The following is a 16,455-nucleotide window of genomic DNA, read 5'->3' on the forward strand; positions in this document are numbered from 1 at the left end:
GGGCCTAAATCAATAAAATTAGAAATGAAAAAGGAGAAGAGAAGTTACAACTGGCACCACAGAAACACAAAGGATCATGAGAGACTACTACAAGCAACTATATGCCAATAAAATGGACAACCTCGAAGAAATGGACAAATTCTTAGAAAGGAGCAATCTCCCAAGACTGACCCATCAATAAACATGAATAGTCTAGGGCTGCTTTGGGAACAACTCTATGGCTTTGGAATTACCATCTGTTATTACATGGTTATGCCAGAAGGGCCCATGCTCTGAAATTGCTGTCAAAAAAGAATTTGACTCAACCAGTCTTTTTCATTTTCTCATTCTTCTGGGACTAAGGGAAGGGAAATACTATAAAGAGGAATTTTGAAAGCAGTTGGCCCTTTCAGGCCAAATAGGAAGCACTACTGACAAAGTATTAAATCTTAGTCAGTACAGGATCCCCATGCATCATATGGGGTCCTATGCTTTCCTCTAAAGGGAGGAGGTAAAAAATCATTGGCCAAAACGAGGTCCAATATGTCTGCTGGTTTCCTAAGACCACTAGTTAAGCAAGACAATCTCCATACCCTTTTTAGAGCTGTTGACGTTTCCATGAAAAGGTTCCTACAGAAAACAGCCAGATTCCCAACGTTCTCCAGAGATATGCAAGGGATTTTGTCTCTACAGATCCTTACCTATTTCAACTCCAACATCCCACAAAAACTGACCTGTGTTGGGATGGCTTGTACGTGGTGAATTTCTGTCATTCCCCCTCCTATATCCACAACCATCATTGCTACTCAGTAGAGCACAACTGCTCTCAGAGCCCTTCTCAAAATAGTACTCTGTCTTTTTTACCTGTCTTGAGATCCCGGAACAACATAAAGGCCTTAGTGAGCAATTTACTCAATACATCGTGTTCTGTTTTAGCTATGGCTATCTAGACCACTTTGGGAGTCCTCCTGACTCTTTTTAAAAACAGTGGCTGTAAGAATTAATACAATTTCTAAATGGAGACTCACAAACTCTCCACAAGTGGTGTAGGCACTTGTCAGTATCAATTTCATATTTTACCAAGAAGGATTTGATTAGATGTCATCTCAGAGTCAAGGACAACTATATTCTTCCTCTGTTGAGGATCAGAGGAGGCAGAGTGTAGAGGTGGTGATCTCACATTTTATGCTTGGTGGATCAAGTGTGCTAAGAAACCAGGTGAAGGAAAAAGCTACTGACTTATGGGTGAGAACCTGGACACTCTGACTCTCACTGTCTATGACAACTCACTCTGTCTCATCTCTCATACCTGCTCACTAAGGCTTTTATTCCTGCTTATAAAATGGCTCTCAAATTCATCCCTCTTTGCCCACTGCCTAATAATCCTTCTGACTAAGAGACTGTATCAACCTCTTATTTGGTTACTCTTAGCTGCAATTTCTATCATCCTCTGCCGGCCAGTCAAACAGTTGAAGCACATTCAAATCCTCTGAAGTATGTCACCTTTTAATTTGTATGCAAACTCCTAAACCCGGCAAATAAGGTCTTCTAAATTCTGGCCTTCATCTCTCAGCTCTATTTCATGCTCTCATTCTAATTCTTATCCAAAGTTATTTACTGCCCCTATACACATTGTGCCCTTGGGACTTTCCCTCTGCTATTTCCTTTCCTAAAATTGCTCCCTTCTTTCTTCCTTTCTAACACCCAAATACTATGCTTGGATCCAGATCAAACTCTGGCTTGACCATGAAGCATTCCCTGATCCTCTGTCCTGGGACTGCTCACTCCTTCCCCTGTGCTCTCTTAGCAAATCAGACTGCATTTTTTGTATAGTCTTGATCACACTCTCCTTTATTTTATCATTCACTACCTTGTGAACTAAGAGAATATAAAATTATTATCTGATATAACTCAAGATCTGTCACTGCATGCGTACAAGACTGGCACATGATACAAACACAATAAATATTGCATAATTCACCCTGATGCTCTAGCTTTCCCATTTTGCTACCTGTGTGTTTATTTACAGAGGTTTTATGGGGTGGTGGTGAAGAGTTCAGCCGCTGGGAGCCAAACTATCTGGATTTGAATCTTGGCTCTGTCCCCTAATATCTGTGTGATCTTAGGGAAGTTACTCCATGCGGATAATAAAGACCTCACATGGTCATCACAAGAATTAAATGAGCTGATATGAGTAAAACATTTAGAACAGTGCCTGGTACACTCTTCAATATTCAATAAAGGTCACAAGTTCACTTAGCTAAACTCTCCCTCAAGCCTGTGATCATTGACTAACAAAGGGCAGGGTGGCATGCTGTGCAGAGCTTTTGTTCAGAATGAGTCCTGGAGCGAAGGGGTCTGGACCAGAAAAGGTCTAGCAGATTCTGCAGTCTTGGAAAACAATGAGCCAGGATGACAGAGTCCACTAAGACAGAAAGGAGTAGGCAGGTCTGAATGAGCAGAAACCAGAGACCAGGAGGTCAGAGTCTGCAAGGGTGGCTCCATGAGCAGCTTGGAAAGCGCCTAGTCCTAGGGCAGAGGTGGCTTGCTGTCTGCTCCACATTTGCTTTCCCTTCCAGGAGCAGGCAGACCTGGAAACTCAGGCAAATAACAGAGCTAGAGAAAACCAAAGGCCTTCATCTGACCGTAGCCCTGTGGAGGCAAACACAAAGATCCAGCCCATCTCATGCAGATATAACCAGAGGATATGCAGTTCACACAGCCCCTGGGTTAATCCCTTTACAGACAAATCAGTGACCAACTCAATCTACATTAGGTTAATCCTTTTTTTTGTTTTGTTATGCTGTACGCGGGCCTCTCACCGCTGCGGCCCCTCCCGCCGCGGAGCACGGGCTCCGGACACGCAGGCCCAGCGGCCACGACCCACGGGCCCAGCCGCTCCGCGGCACGTGGGGCCCCCCTGGACCGGGGCATGAACCCGAACCCCCCGCATCGGCAGGCGGACTCCCAACCACTGCGCCACCAGGGAAGCCCAGGTTAATCCTTTTTTTAACCTCCAAATTTATAGGTCATCAGTCTAGACAAGGTATGAGCTGTGAGAATGCAATACAAAATGGCAATCCACGGCAATCCACATCCTTTAGTGCCTAACTCATTTTCTCCTCATAAAACATTCAAAGCATTTTACATTATTACTTTATGCCTGAGTCATAATATTGTTAAATCTTACAAAAATCATTTCAGTGTTAATTCCCCTGACTCAGCTTTCTTAAATATTCTTCCTCAGAAGTTGTATATAATTTAACCAGAAAAGGTGTTTTTGTTGTTGTTTTTAACCAACTGAAGTAATCAGAAAACAGATGAAGTAAGGAAAATAAAATAACTGCTAGGTGAATGCAGGGTTTGGAGTTGGGAGCTATGAGCTTCACTCACTCATTACGTTGCTATAAAATGACCATTTGACCTGGCCCTTTGCCCCACCAGATATCCCTACCATCTACCACAGGCTGAGCCGTGCCATATGCCACCAAATGAAATTATCGTTTTTATTATTCTCTCATCAACAACAATGACCAATCAATCCAGAGTGAGCAAAAGTCATGTTAAAGGCAACTCCAATATAACATATCAAAGCAAAAGCATTTTGTCTTTATTCAGAGTCCATTTATCTCTCAAAGGAGCTGCTTCAGGTGCTAGGCAGCTCAGCGAGGTATGGAACAGTCAGGAACCCATACCCACAACCACTGGCCGTGCCACCTACAAAGAGGAGTTGGAGCCTGAGCAGCAGGAGGCCCATGAGAACATGGAGCCAACAGGAGCTGGTCCAGAAGTTCAGGGGCTGCAGGAGGCACAGAGGCAGGGCATGGATGATCATTTTTCTGAGAATACAGCCTATAAACTTCTCATGATTCTCAGAAAAGACCATGACTTGAAAAGGATTAAGTCATCATCCCAGATCAAAGAGACATCTTCCCAGAGGATGGTCCTGGAATAGCATTTTAATGATTTAAAGGGAGCCCTTAGGAAGCTCCAGTTTGAGCGGTTGGTCTTTTGCAAGAAGTAGACACCAATGAACAGAGTAGTAAGCCACTAGATGATTCCAGAAGTCAAAGAGCATGGAACTAACCCTGTAGAGGACAGTCCAAGAAAGAGAGACTGCCATTCTTGGTGGTGTATAAGAGCAGAGTGAGAAGCTGCAGAGCTTTACCAAAAGAGCCTCACACATTCAGTTGGACAGACTACCAGAAGTGCCTTTACTGGATGATGTACGATGGCAACTTCCTAGTTGAATGACTCAGTTCTTAACATAGTGAAAAACTACATTTTAAACCATGGAACAGCAGCATCTCACCCACCAGTGCAGATACAAGAAAAAAATAGAAAAACCTGGTGGCATGAGTGTACAATGATGTAAGATGGATGATGAGTTTAGTGCCCAAGATGGCAGGCTCCAGTCCCATAAATGTACTTCAAATCATTTTGAGGATGTATATGCAGCGCTGAAATGAACTTCATAGCATTGCTCTTAGAACCCAATTATCACTTCTGGTGGAGGAGATGGCTTCCAGGAATGGAGTCCTTGAAGCATCCCCCAAATAGGTCATCTCACATTGGTGCCTTATGAGTGGAAAGATGGCCTTGAAGGGCACTGTCTGAGCAATAGAAGAAGTAGAACACTCCAGAAAGATTCTGAATCCAACTCCAGCACCCCAAATTATTTCTGTGGACAGACATTAACATTTGGAGTTGAAACTGAGAGACAATTGGATGGAAGAGACATTATAGGAGTGTGGGCAGATCATAGAATGAATGAGAGTCTCTGCAGAAGCATCAGACAGTGTGCATTAGTGCATGCAGTGCCATTTTTGAAAATGGAAAAGAAATGACTAATCAGTTACCTGCAGTTACTCCTGGGAAAGGTGGCTGATAAAACTGTCACATTTGACATTGAAACTGTGACTCTAGGAACCATCAAAATAACAAAGGCAGAAACTTCAAGCTTCAAATAATTATTAGCTTGAACAACAGAGAAGTGTTTGTTGACTGCTTACTTGATGAATCATTCAGATCTCTTTATGTTGGATGTTAATTTTTCCAACCTGAATGGAAAGTGCTAGTGTTTTAGATTCTTGGATGACTAGCTTTGGTCTGCAGGGTTTTAGGGCAGCTGTTCTTAACCTGGTTTAGTTGTAATTGATACAAATAGTAGGATTCAATCTCTTGGGCTATTGGAAATGGAAAATACTTACTGGATTCATTTTGGAATATTTTAGCAATAAGATACTTAAATGTTGTAGACAAAACCATAATGCAGTCAATTTTATTTTTAGGATAGTGTTCATTAAAATATCGTATCACAATAAAAATTGAATTGACTTTAAAAGTACCCATGTATAAAAAGGGCTATACCCTTCTACTGTGCTTCTTTTTAAAGTTGGTTATTAGAATGGAAAAAGTCAATGTAACATCATTTGATTAAATCTCCATATTTTAAGGATCCAAGACCATATAAAGCTTAGAATAAAACAACAGGAATAGACGTAAAGAAGCCAGAGTTTGGTAATATATATTCATCATGTGCTCTCCACATAAGTGTGTTGAGTGTGCTCTCCATATTCAGGTGTTTTGTAAGTACTGTTGACTTTTATCTTGGGTTCAGTAAAACTTTAAGTTCTAAAAGCATTACAATTTTTGCATATTTTTAAATGCCTGACAAAACATCTGAAATAATCAAAGAATTTTCTTTTGCTATTTCTATGCAATGTGATTCAAGATAGTCTAAAGGATTTTTATAGGGCAAAACTACTATGGAAGTGATATGTACAGCAGTGTTAGCCATTTTATGTGTATGTCACGTGCACATGTGCTTATCCAGCCTCAGTGACATGCTTGCACTATTTTTAGGTTACGATTTGCAGTCCAGTTTAATGTCAATTTGACGAATGATATTTTAGTTGAATAAACAAGCACCATGGGGGAAAAAGAAATGGAGGAAAGATACAGGCTCTTAATTGCCTGGCTCAGAAGACACACCAACCAATTCTGCTCACAGTCCACTGGGCAATCTAGCCACATGACTCTAACTTAGATATTTTTTGAAAATTGAAACGTGTGTAATATATTTGAAGCATTTATTTCATGTATAGAAACGGTGGTCTTCGTTTACTAGGCCAGTCTACAGAAGTTTCTTTTCAACGGGATTTTTTTTCCTTTTCACTTGTACGAATACAGAAGTATTTTGAAAAGCAAGTTTAATTTTTTTAAGACATTCCCACCAACAGTGGAAGAGGGTTCACTTTTCTTCACACCCTCTCCAGCATTTATTGTTTTTAGATTTTTTGATAATGGCCATTATGACTGGTGTGTGGTCATACCTAATTGTAGTTTTCATTTGCATTTCTCTAATGATTAGTGACGTTGAGCATCATTTCATGTGTTTGTTGGCAATCTGTATATCTTCTTTGGAGAAATTTCTATTTAGGTCTTCTGCCCATTTTTGGATTGGGTTGTTTGTTATTTTGATATTGAGCTGCATGAGCTGCTTGTAAATTTTGGAGATTAACCCTCTGTCTGTTGCTTCATTTGCAAATATTTTCTCCCATTCTGAGGGTTGTCTTTTCGTCTTGTTTGTGTTTTCCTTTGCTGTGCAAAAGATTTTAAGTTTCATTAGGTCCCATTTGTTTACTTTTGTTTTTATTTCCATTTCTTTAGGAGGTGGGTCAAAAAGGATGTTGCTGTGATTTATGCCATACAGTGTTCTGCCTATGTTTTCTTCTAAGAGTTTGAAAGTGTCTGGCCTTACATTTAGGTCTTTTATCCATTTTGAGTTTATTTTTGTGTATGGTGTTAGGGAGTGTTCTAATTTCATTCTTTTACTTGTAGCTGTCCAGTTTTCCAAGCACCACTTATTGAAGAGGCTGTCTTTTCTCCATTGTATATTCTTGCCTCCTTTATCAAAAATAAGGTGACCATATGTGTGTGGGTTTATCTCTGGGTATTCTTTCTTTTTTTTTTACATATTTATTGGAGTATAATTGCTTCACAATGGTGTGTTATAACACCTGCTTTATAACAAAGTGAATCAGTTATACATATGTTCCCATATCTCTTCCCTCTTGCGTCTCCCTCCCTCCAACCCTCCCTATCCCACCCCTCCAGGCGGTCACAAAGCACTGAGCTGATCTCCTTGTGCTATGCGGCTGCACAGCACTAGCTATCTACCTTACGTTTGGTAGTGTATATATGTCCATGCCTCTCTCTCGCTTTATCACAGCTTACCCTTTCCCCTCCCCATATCCTAAAGTCCATTCTCTAGTAGGTCTGTGTCTTTATTCCTGTCTTACCCCTAGGTTGTTCATGACATTTTCTTTTTTCTTAAATTCCATATATATGTGTTGGCATACGGTATTTGTCTTTCTCTTTCTGACTTACTTCACTCTATCTCTGGGTTTTCTATCCTGTTCCATTGATCTATATATCTGTTTTGGTGCCAGGGCCATACTGTCTTGATTACTGTAGGTTTGTAGTATAGTCTGAAGTCCAATAGCCTGATTCCTCCAGCTCTGTTTTTCTTTCTCAATATTGCTTTGGCTATTCAGGGTCTTTTGTGTTTCCATACAAATTGTGAAATTTTTTGTTTTAGTTCTGTGAAAAATGCCACTTGTAGTTTGATAAGGATTGCATTGAATCTGTAGATTGATTTGGATAGTATAGTCATTTTCACAATGTTGATTCTTCCAATCCAAGAACATGGTATATCTCTCCATCTGTTTGTATCATCTTTAATTTCTTTCTTCAATGTCTTATAGCTTTCTGCATACAGGTCTTTTGTCTCCTTAGGTAGGTTTATTCCTGAGTATTTTATTCTTTTTGTTGCAGTGCTAAATGGGAGTGTTTCCTTAATTTCTCTTTCAGATTTTTATCATTAGTGTATAAAAATGCAAGAGATTTCTATGCATTGATTTTGTATCTGCTACTTTACCAAATTCATTGATTAGCTCTAGTAGTTTTCTGGTAGCAACTTTAGGATTCCTTATGTATAGTATCGTGTCATTTGCAAACAGTGACAGCTTTACTTCTTCTTTTCCAATTTGGATTCCTTTTATTTCTTTTACTTCTCTGATTGCTGTGGCTAAAGCTTCCAAATCTATGTTGAGTAATATTGGTGAGAGTGGACACCCTTGTCTTGTTCCTGATCTTAGAGGAAATGGTTTCAATTTGTCACCATTAAGAACGATGTTGGTTGTGGGTTTGTCATATATGGCCTTTATTATGTTGAGGTAAGTTCGCTCTATGCCTAATTTCTGGAGGGTTTTTATCATAAATCTGTGTTGAATTTTGTCGAAAGCGTTTTTTCATCTATTGAGATGATCATATGGTGTTTCCCCTTCAATTTGTTAATATGGTTTATCACATTGATTGATTTGCATATATTGAAGAATCCTTACAATGTAAATTGACACAGCCACTATGGAGAACAGTGTGGAGGTCCCTTAAAAAACTAAAAATAGAACTACCATACAGCCCAGCAATCCCACTACTGGGCATATACCCTGAGAAAACCATAACTGAAAAAGAGTCATGTACCACAATGTGCATTGCAGCTCTATTTAAAATAGCCAGGACATGGAAGCAACATAAGTGTCCATCGACAGCTGAATGGATAAAGAAGATGTGGCACATATATCCAATGGAATATTACTCAGCCATAAAAAGAAACGAAATTGAGTTATTTGTAGTGAGGTGGATGGACTTAGAGTCTGTCATGCAGAGTGAAGTACGTCAGAAAGAGAAAAACAAATACCATATGCTAACACATATATATGGAATCTAAAAGAAAAAAAAAAATGATTCTGAAGAACCTAGGAGTAGGACAGGAATAAAGAAGCAGATGTAGAGAATGGAATTGATGTCACTGGGAGGGGACAGTTTACCTGAGACGAAGTGAGAGAGTGGCCTGGACTCTCTCTATATACACTACCAAATATAAAATAGATAGCTAGTGGGAAGCAGCTGCGTAGCACAGGGAGATCAGCTCCATGCTTTGTGACCACCTAGAGGGAGAGGATAGGGAAGGTGGGAGGGAGACACAAGAGGGAGGGGATATGGGGATATATGTATACATAAAGCTGATTCATTTTGTCATACCACAGAAACTAACACATTGTAAAGCAATTATACTCCAATAAAGGTGTTTAAAAAAATGCTGGAGAGGGTGTGGAGAAAAGAGAATCCTCCTACACTGTTGGTGGGAATGTAGATTGGTGCAGCCACTATGGAAAACAGTATGGAGTTTCCTTTAAAAACTAGAAATAGAGCTACCATATGATCCAGCAAGCCCACTCCTGGGCATATATCCAGAAAAGATGAAAACTCTAATTCAAAAAGATATATGCACCCCAATGTTCATAGCAGCACTATTTACAATAGCCAAGACATGGAAACAATCCAAGTGCCCATCAACAGACAATTGGTTTAAGAAGATATAATATATATATACATGGAATATTACTCAGCCATAAAAAGGATGAAATGCTGCCATTTGCAGCAACATGGATGGACCTAGAGATTATACTAAGTCAGACAGAGAAAGACAAATATTGTATTCTATTACTTACATGTGGAATCTAAAAACTAATACAAATGCATCTATATACAAAACAGAAACAATCTCACAGACATAGAAAATAAACTAAAAAATAAGAATAAAAAAACAGTTTAATCTCACTATTAATTGGGGAAGTGCAAACAAAAATGAAATATTACTTTTGTCTTCGAGATAAAAGTTTCTTAATGTAGAATGATGGCAAAAATAGGGGGTAATCGCTGCTCTTATGTAATGATCCAGTCACTTGGAGGGAGATTGAGGAGAATCTATTAAAGTGAAAATTCCAAAACAAAATTAGGTACATACATACAATAAAATATTATTCAACCTTAAAAAGGAAGGAAATTCTGACAAATGCTACAACATAGTTGAACACTGAAGACATTAAGACAAGTGAGATAAGCCAATAACAAAAGGACAAATTCTGTATGATTCCACCCAAACAAGGTACTTAGAGTAGTCAAATTCAGAGTCAGAAAATAGAATGGTGTTGGTCTCGGGATTAGGGTAGGGGAAAATGGATTTAATGTGTAATAGGTACAGAGTTTCAATTTTGCAAGATTAAAAAATTTCTGTGGATAGATTGCGGTGATGATTGCACAGTATGTGAATGAACTTAATGCTACTGAAAATGGTTAAAATTGTAAATTTTATGTTGTGTATATTTTACCACATTTTTTAAATAATATTTTTTTAATAAAATAAAATGAAAGCTTTAAAAAAATTTTTTTAAACTATTTGAGGTTTCAAATTACCTGTTACATAATCATCACCTTTTTCCCTTGCATTATTTTACACATAAATAAGTTGTCTTTCTTTGTTTAGGGAATAAGCTTAAGAAGGTTTCATTAGGTTAAGAAGATGTGCTGGAATATAGTTGTCTTGTTCAGCTATCTGAAACAAAATAAAAAACTAAAAGTAATTTTTTTTTAAAAAGCTGCTTGACCCCACATAGAGAACAGAGTTGTGGTTGCTAAGGGGAGAGGGGTTGGGGAAGGGGTGGACTGGGTGTTTGGGATTAGTAAATGCAAACTCATATACAGACTAAATAAACAGCAAGGTCTTACTGTGTAGTACAGTGAATTATATTCAATATCTTGTGATAAATCATAATGGAACAGTATATGAGAAAGAATATTTATATATGTATAACTGAATCACTGCTGTACAGTAGAAATTAACACAATAAAATAATTGTGTTAATTGTTTTATTGTGTTAACACAATAAAATATTACTTCAATAAAACAATTTTTAATACTTTAACTTTAATAATCATTAAGGTATATATAATCATAACTTTAGCAACTGTACATTTTGATGTTTGTCAGAAATGAATTTTACATGACAAAAAGGAAGAAGCTGCCAGGGCAGCAAAATTGCAGTCTCTACCCCAGGTAGCAGGCATTGGGTTCTTTTTTTTTTTTTTTTCACACACACACACTGTATTTTATTTTTAGAAGAGATAAATAAACTGACACCAAGCATTGTAAATGGGTGACCACAACAAAAACAACAATGGTTGCAATTACCAAACACACTCATACTATGTCATATATTGACATTCAGTACAGTAATCCTCCACTGTAACAGCTCCTTTACTTTGCAGGAAAAATTGATTTGTATATTTTTTGTCTCTGAGTCCTTGTGGGATATTTTTTTTTATTCAAACAGAAAGTCACAAAAATTATAATCATCCTCATCAGTTCACTCAGTCCCATGTAATTAATTTTTTTTATCTTGATCTTTTGTTAGCACTTTTATGAATTCATCAGTTTTCCATTAGAGTTCTGAAAATGCTTATCCATTCAGTTCAGCAATATAGTCAGTTACCAGAAACCTGTACTTGTCAGAGTCTTTTCCATGAATTCCTTGAAGATGAAACCCTTTTAAAGGAACATATTTGCAAAAACATCAGAGTATACCCAGAACTGTCTGTAAATGACGAAAGACTTAAAAATGACCATGGTTAAAGATTTGATGAAAGTTCATAATAATGCAATTGACAAGGACATTTAGTTATTTCTGAGATATACATTTTAAAGTAATAACTAGAATTATGACTTATAACATTAGACCAGAACATATAAGATTTTTAGAAATTTCATTTAATGTCTGAAACACTTATATTAACCTATTTCCATACAAATAACCCAAAGAAAGTTAATTATTCATTGTTTTTTTTTGTCTGTTTGTTTGTTTCTTTATACTGCAGGTTCTTATTAGTCATCAATTTTATACACATCAGTGTATATATGTCAATCTCAATCACCCAATTCAGCACACCACCATCCCCACCCCACCACAGTTTTCCTCCCTTGGCGTCCATAAGTTTATTCTCTACATCTGTGCTCAACTTCTGCCCTGCAAACTGGTTCTTCTGTACCATTTATCTAGGTTCCACATACATGCATTAATATACGATATTTGTTTTTCTCTTTCTGACATACTTCACTCTGTATAACAGTCTCTAGATCTGTCCATGTCTCAACAAATGACTCAATTTCGTTCCTTTTTATGGCTGAGTAATATTCCATTGTATACATGTACCACAACTTCTTTATTCATTTGTCTGTCGATGGGCTATTGAAAAGAGTGCTTCAATGAACGTTGGGGTGTATGTGGCTTTTTGAATTGTGTTTTTCAATGGGTATATGCCTAGTAGTGGGATTTCTGGATCATATGGTAATTGTATTTTTAGTTTTTTAAGGAACCTCCATACTGTTCTCCATAGTGGCTGTATCAATTTAACTTCCCACCAACAGTGCAAGAGGGTCCCCTTTTCTCCACACCCTCTCCAGCATTTGTTGTTTGTAGATTTTCTGATGATGCCCATTCTAACTGGTGTGAGGTGATACCTCTTTGTAGTTTTGATTTACATTTCTCTAATAATTAGTGATGTTGAGCAGCTTTTCATGTGCTTCTTGGCCATCTGTAAGTCTTCTTTGGAGAAATGTCTATATAGATCTTCTGCCCATTTTTGGATTGGGTTGTTTGTTTCTTTAATATTGAGCTGCATGAGCAGTTTATATATTTTGGAGATTAATCCTTTGTCCGTTGATTCATTTGCAAATATTTTCAAAATATTATTACTTCAATAATAATTATTATTTATTATTATTTCAATAAAATAATTAGAAAAAAAAGCTGCTTGACCCATAGACCTCCCATTTCCCAGTCCTACCCTGTCCCTCTAGCCTCTCATTTGTGTACATTCAAACCATCTTTCTTACTCTCTTTCTCTCTCTCCCTCCCTCTGTTTGCCAGTTATGACCTCACTTATTCATACTGAACAGTGTTACCAATTATATTTGTGCTGGAGAAGTATTAGAGTGATCCAGTCTGAGGTACTAACAGTATGAGTGAGACAGGAAAATTTGTCGAATAATGCTGAAAAATATTGCTGAGCACTTTAAGGAATATAAAAGTAGTATGAGTCAAGAAATGGCCCAACCCTCATTCTGGTTTGACAGAGTGCCAAAGTACTCAGAATAGTACTTTACTGTTAAATGCAGTATAATATATTTAAAGGAAACTTGTGTGTTCTGAGATATAAATGCTTCAAGTATTCAAAATAAAAGAGGTCTAGTGATGACTGTAATTATCAAGGAAGGTTGCCTAGAATGGTAGTACAAGGTTTTAAGGCCAGGCAGCTCTATATTGGAGAGAGCTCTGAATAGCAAAAAGAAGAACTGAAATATTTAAGGGTGGAAAATAAACCACTGTGTGGGACTTTTGTTTATTTTTTTCCATGTGTTTAGAGCAGGGTTATGATATAATAAAATCAGTTCTTTTATAATATTATTCTGAACAAATGTATGAACATCTGCCCAATGGATGCAATGCTATTATTTCTTAAAATTAGAGGATCACAGCATACCACAGCTGAGAAAGACTTAAAGACTACTCATTTATTAATTGCAAAAAGTGGCCCATGAGCAGAATAAAACCCACAGACTTTTGTGTAAATCAAATAGTGATTTACAAATTTGATCCAATATTCAAAAATTAGATTTCACATGAAAATCCGGAATTGTAAGTTCACCTTAAAAAATAGAGGTAGAGTGTCTCCCATAGGAAACTTGCACAAGCCTCTTAGATAACCTCATCCACCAGAGGGCAGACAGCAGAAGCAAGAAGAACTACAGGCCTGAAGCCTGTGGAACAAAAACCATATTCACAGAAAGATAGACAAGATGAAAAGGCAGAGGGCTATGTACCAGATGAAGCAACAAGATAAAACCCCAGAAAAACAAGTAAACAAAGTGTAGATAGGCAACCTTCCAGAAAAAGAATTCAGAAAAATGATAGTGAAGATGATCCAAGACCTTGGAAAAAGAATGGAGGCAAAGATCGAGAAGCTGCAAGAAATGTTTAATAAAGACCTAGAAGAATTAAAGAACAAACAAACAGAGATGAACAATACAATAACTGAAATGAAAACTACACAAGAAGAAATCAATAGAGGAATAACTGAGGCAGAAGAACGGATAAGTGACCTGGAAGACAGAAAGGTAGAATTCACTGCTGTGGAACAGAATAAAGAAAAAAGAATGAAAATAAAGGAAGACAGCCTAAGAGACCTCTGCGACAACATTAAACACAACAACATTCACTTTATAGGGGTCCCAGAAGGACAAAAGAGAGAGAAAATATTTGAAGAGATTATAATCCAAAACTTCCCTAACATGGGAAAGGAAAGAGCCACCCAAGTCCACAAAGCACAGTGAGTCCCATACAGCATAAACCCAAGGAGAAACATGCCAAGACACATAGTAATCAAACTAGCAAAAATTAAAGACAAAGAAAAATTATGGAAAGCAGAAAGGGAAAAAAAAAACAAAGAACATACAAGGGAACTCCCATAAGGTAAACAGCTGATTTCTCAGCAGAAACTCTACAAGCCAGAAGGGAGTGGCATGATATACTTAAAGTGATGAAAGGGAAGAACGTACAACCAAGATTACTCTACATGGAGAGGATCTCATTCAGATTTGACAGAGAAATTAAAAGCTTTACAGACAAGCAAAAGCTAAAAGAATTCAGTACCACAAAACCAGCTCTACAACAAATGCTAAAGGAACTTCTCGAAGTGGGAAACACAAGAGAAGAAAAGGACCTACAAAAACAAACCAAAAACAATAAAGAAATGGTCAAAGGAACATACATATCAGTAATTACCTTAAATGTGAATGGATTAAATGCTCCAATCAAAAGACACAGGTTTGCTGAGTGGATACAAAAACAAGACCCATATATATGCTGTCTACAAGAGACCCACTTCATACCTAGGGACACATACAGACTGAAAGTGAGGGGGAAAGTGAGGGGATGGAAAAAGATATTCCATGAAAATGGAAACCAAAAGAAAGTTGGAGTAGCAATACTCATATCAGGTAAAATTGATTTTTAAATAAAGAATGTTACAAGAGACAAGGAAGGACACTACATAATGATTAAGGGATCAATCCAAGAAGATATAACAATTGTAAATATTTATGCAGCTAACATAGGAGCACATCAATACATAAGGCAAATGCTAACAACTATAAAACAGAAAATCAAAAGTAACACAAAAATAGTGGGGGACTTTAACACCTCACTTATACCAATGGACAGATCATCCAAAATTAAAATAAATAAGGAAAGAGAAGCTTTAAATGACACAATAGACCGAATAGATTTAATTGATATTTATAGGACATTCCATCCAAAAACAACAGGTTACACTCTCTATTCAAGTGCGCACAGAACATTCTCCAAGATACATCACATCTTGGGTCACAAATCAAGCCTCAGTAAATTTAAGAAAACTGAAATAATATCAAGCATCTTTTCTGACCACAACACTATGAGATTAGAAATGAATTACATGGAAAAAAAAAAACGTAAAAAACACAAACACATGGAGGCTGAACAATACGTTACTAAATAACCAAGAGATCACTGAAGAAATCAAAAAGGAAATCAAAAAATACCTAGAGACTAATGACAATGAAAACAAAAGGATCCAAACCCTATGGGATGCAGAAAAAGCAGTTCTAATAGGGAAGTTTATAGCTATACAAGTCTACCTCAAGAAACAAGAAAAATCTCAAATAAACAATCTAACCTTACACCTAAAGGAACTAGAGAAAGGAGAGCAAACAAAACCCAAAGTCATCAGAAGGAAAGAAATCATAAAGATCTGAGCAGAAATAAATGAAATATAAACAAAGAAAACAATAGCAAAGATCAATAAAACTAAAAGCTGGTTCTTTTAGAAGATAAACAAAATTGATAAACCACTAGCCAGACTCATCAAGAAAAAGAGGGAGAGTACTCAAATCAATAAAATTAGAAATGAAAAAGGAGAAGTTACAACAGACACCACAGAAATACAAAGCATTCTAAGAGACTACTACATGCAACTCTATGTCAATGAAATGGACAACCTGGAAGAAATGGACAAATTCTTAGAAAGGTATAACCTTCCAAGACTGAACCAGCAAGAAATAGAAAATATGAACAGACCAATCACAAGTAATGAAATTGAAACTGTGATTAAAAATCTTCCAACAAACGAAAGTGCAGGACCAGTTGGCTTCACAGGTGAATTCTATCAAACATTTAGAGAAGAGCTAACACCCCTCCTTCTCAAACTCTTCCAAAGATTTGCAGGGGAAGGAACAATCCCAAACTCATTCTATGAGGCCACCATCACCCTGATACCAAAACCAGACAAAGATACTGCAAAAAAAAGAAAATTATAGACCAATATCACTTATGAATATAGATACAAAAATCCTCAACAAAATACTAGCAAACAGAATCCAACAACACATTAAAAGAATCATACAGCATGATCAAGTGGGATTTATCCCAAGGATGCAAGGATTCTTCAATATACGGAAATCAATCAATGTGATGC

The 16,455-nt window shown here is 37.1% G+C and overlaps 1 pseudogene; it reads left to right on the forward strand.

The window, feature by feature from the left end:
• Positions 1-3,508: 3,508 nt before the first annotated feature.
• On the forward strand, positions 3,509-5,065 carry LOC112398998 (cytokine receptor-like factor 3 pseudogene; annotated as a pseudogene).
• The last annotated feature ends 11,390 nt before the right edge of the window (positions 5,066-16,455 follow it).

This window comes from Neophocaena asiaeorientalis, unplaced genomic scaffold (assembly GCF_003031525.2).
Source record: "Neophocaena asiaeorientalis asiaeorientalis breed wild unplaced genomic scaffold, Neophocaena_asiaeorientalis_V1.1 scaffold114, whole genome shotgun sequence".
In the NCBI taxonomy this organism is placed as follows: domain Eukaryota; kingdom Metazoa; phylum Chordata; class Mammalia; order Artiodactyla; family Phocoenidae; genus Neophocaena; species Neophocaena asiaeorientalis.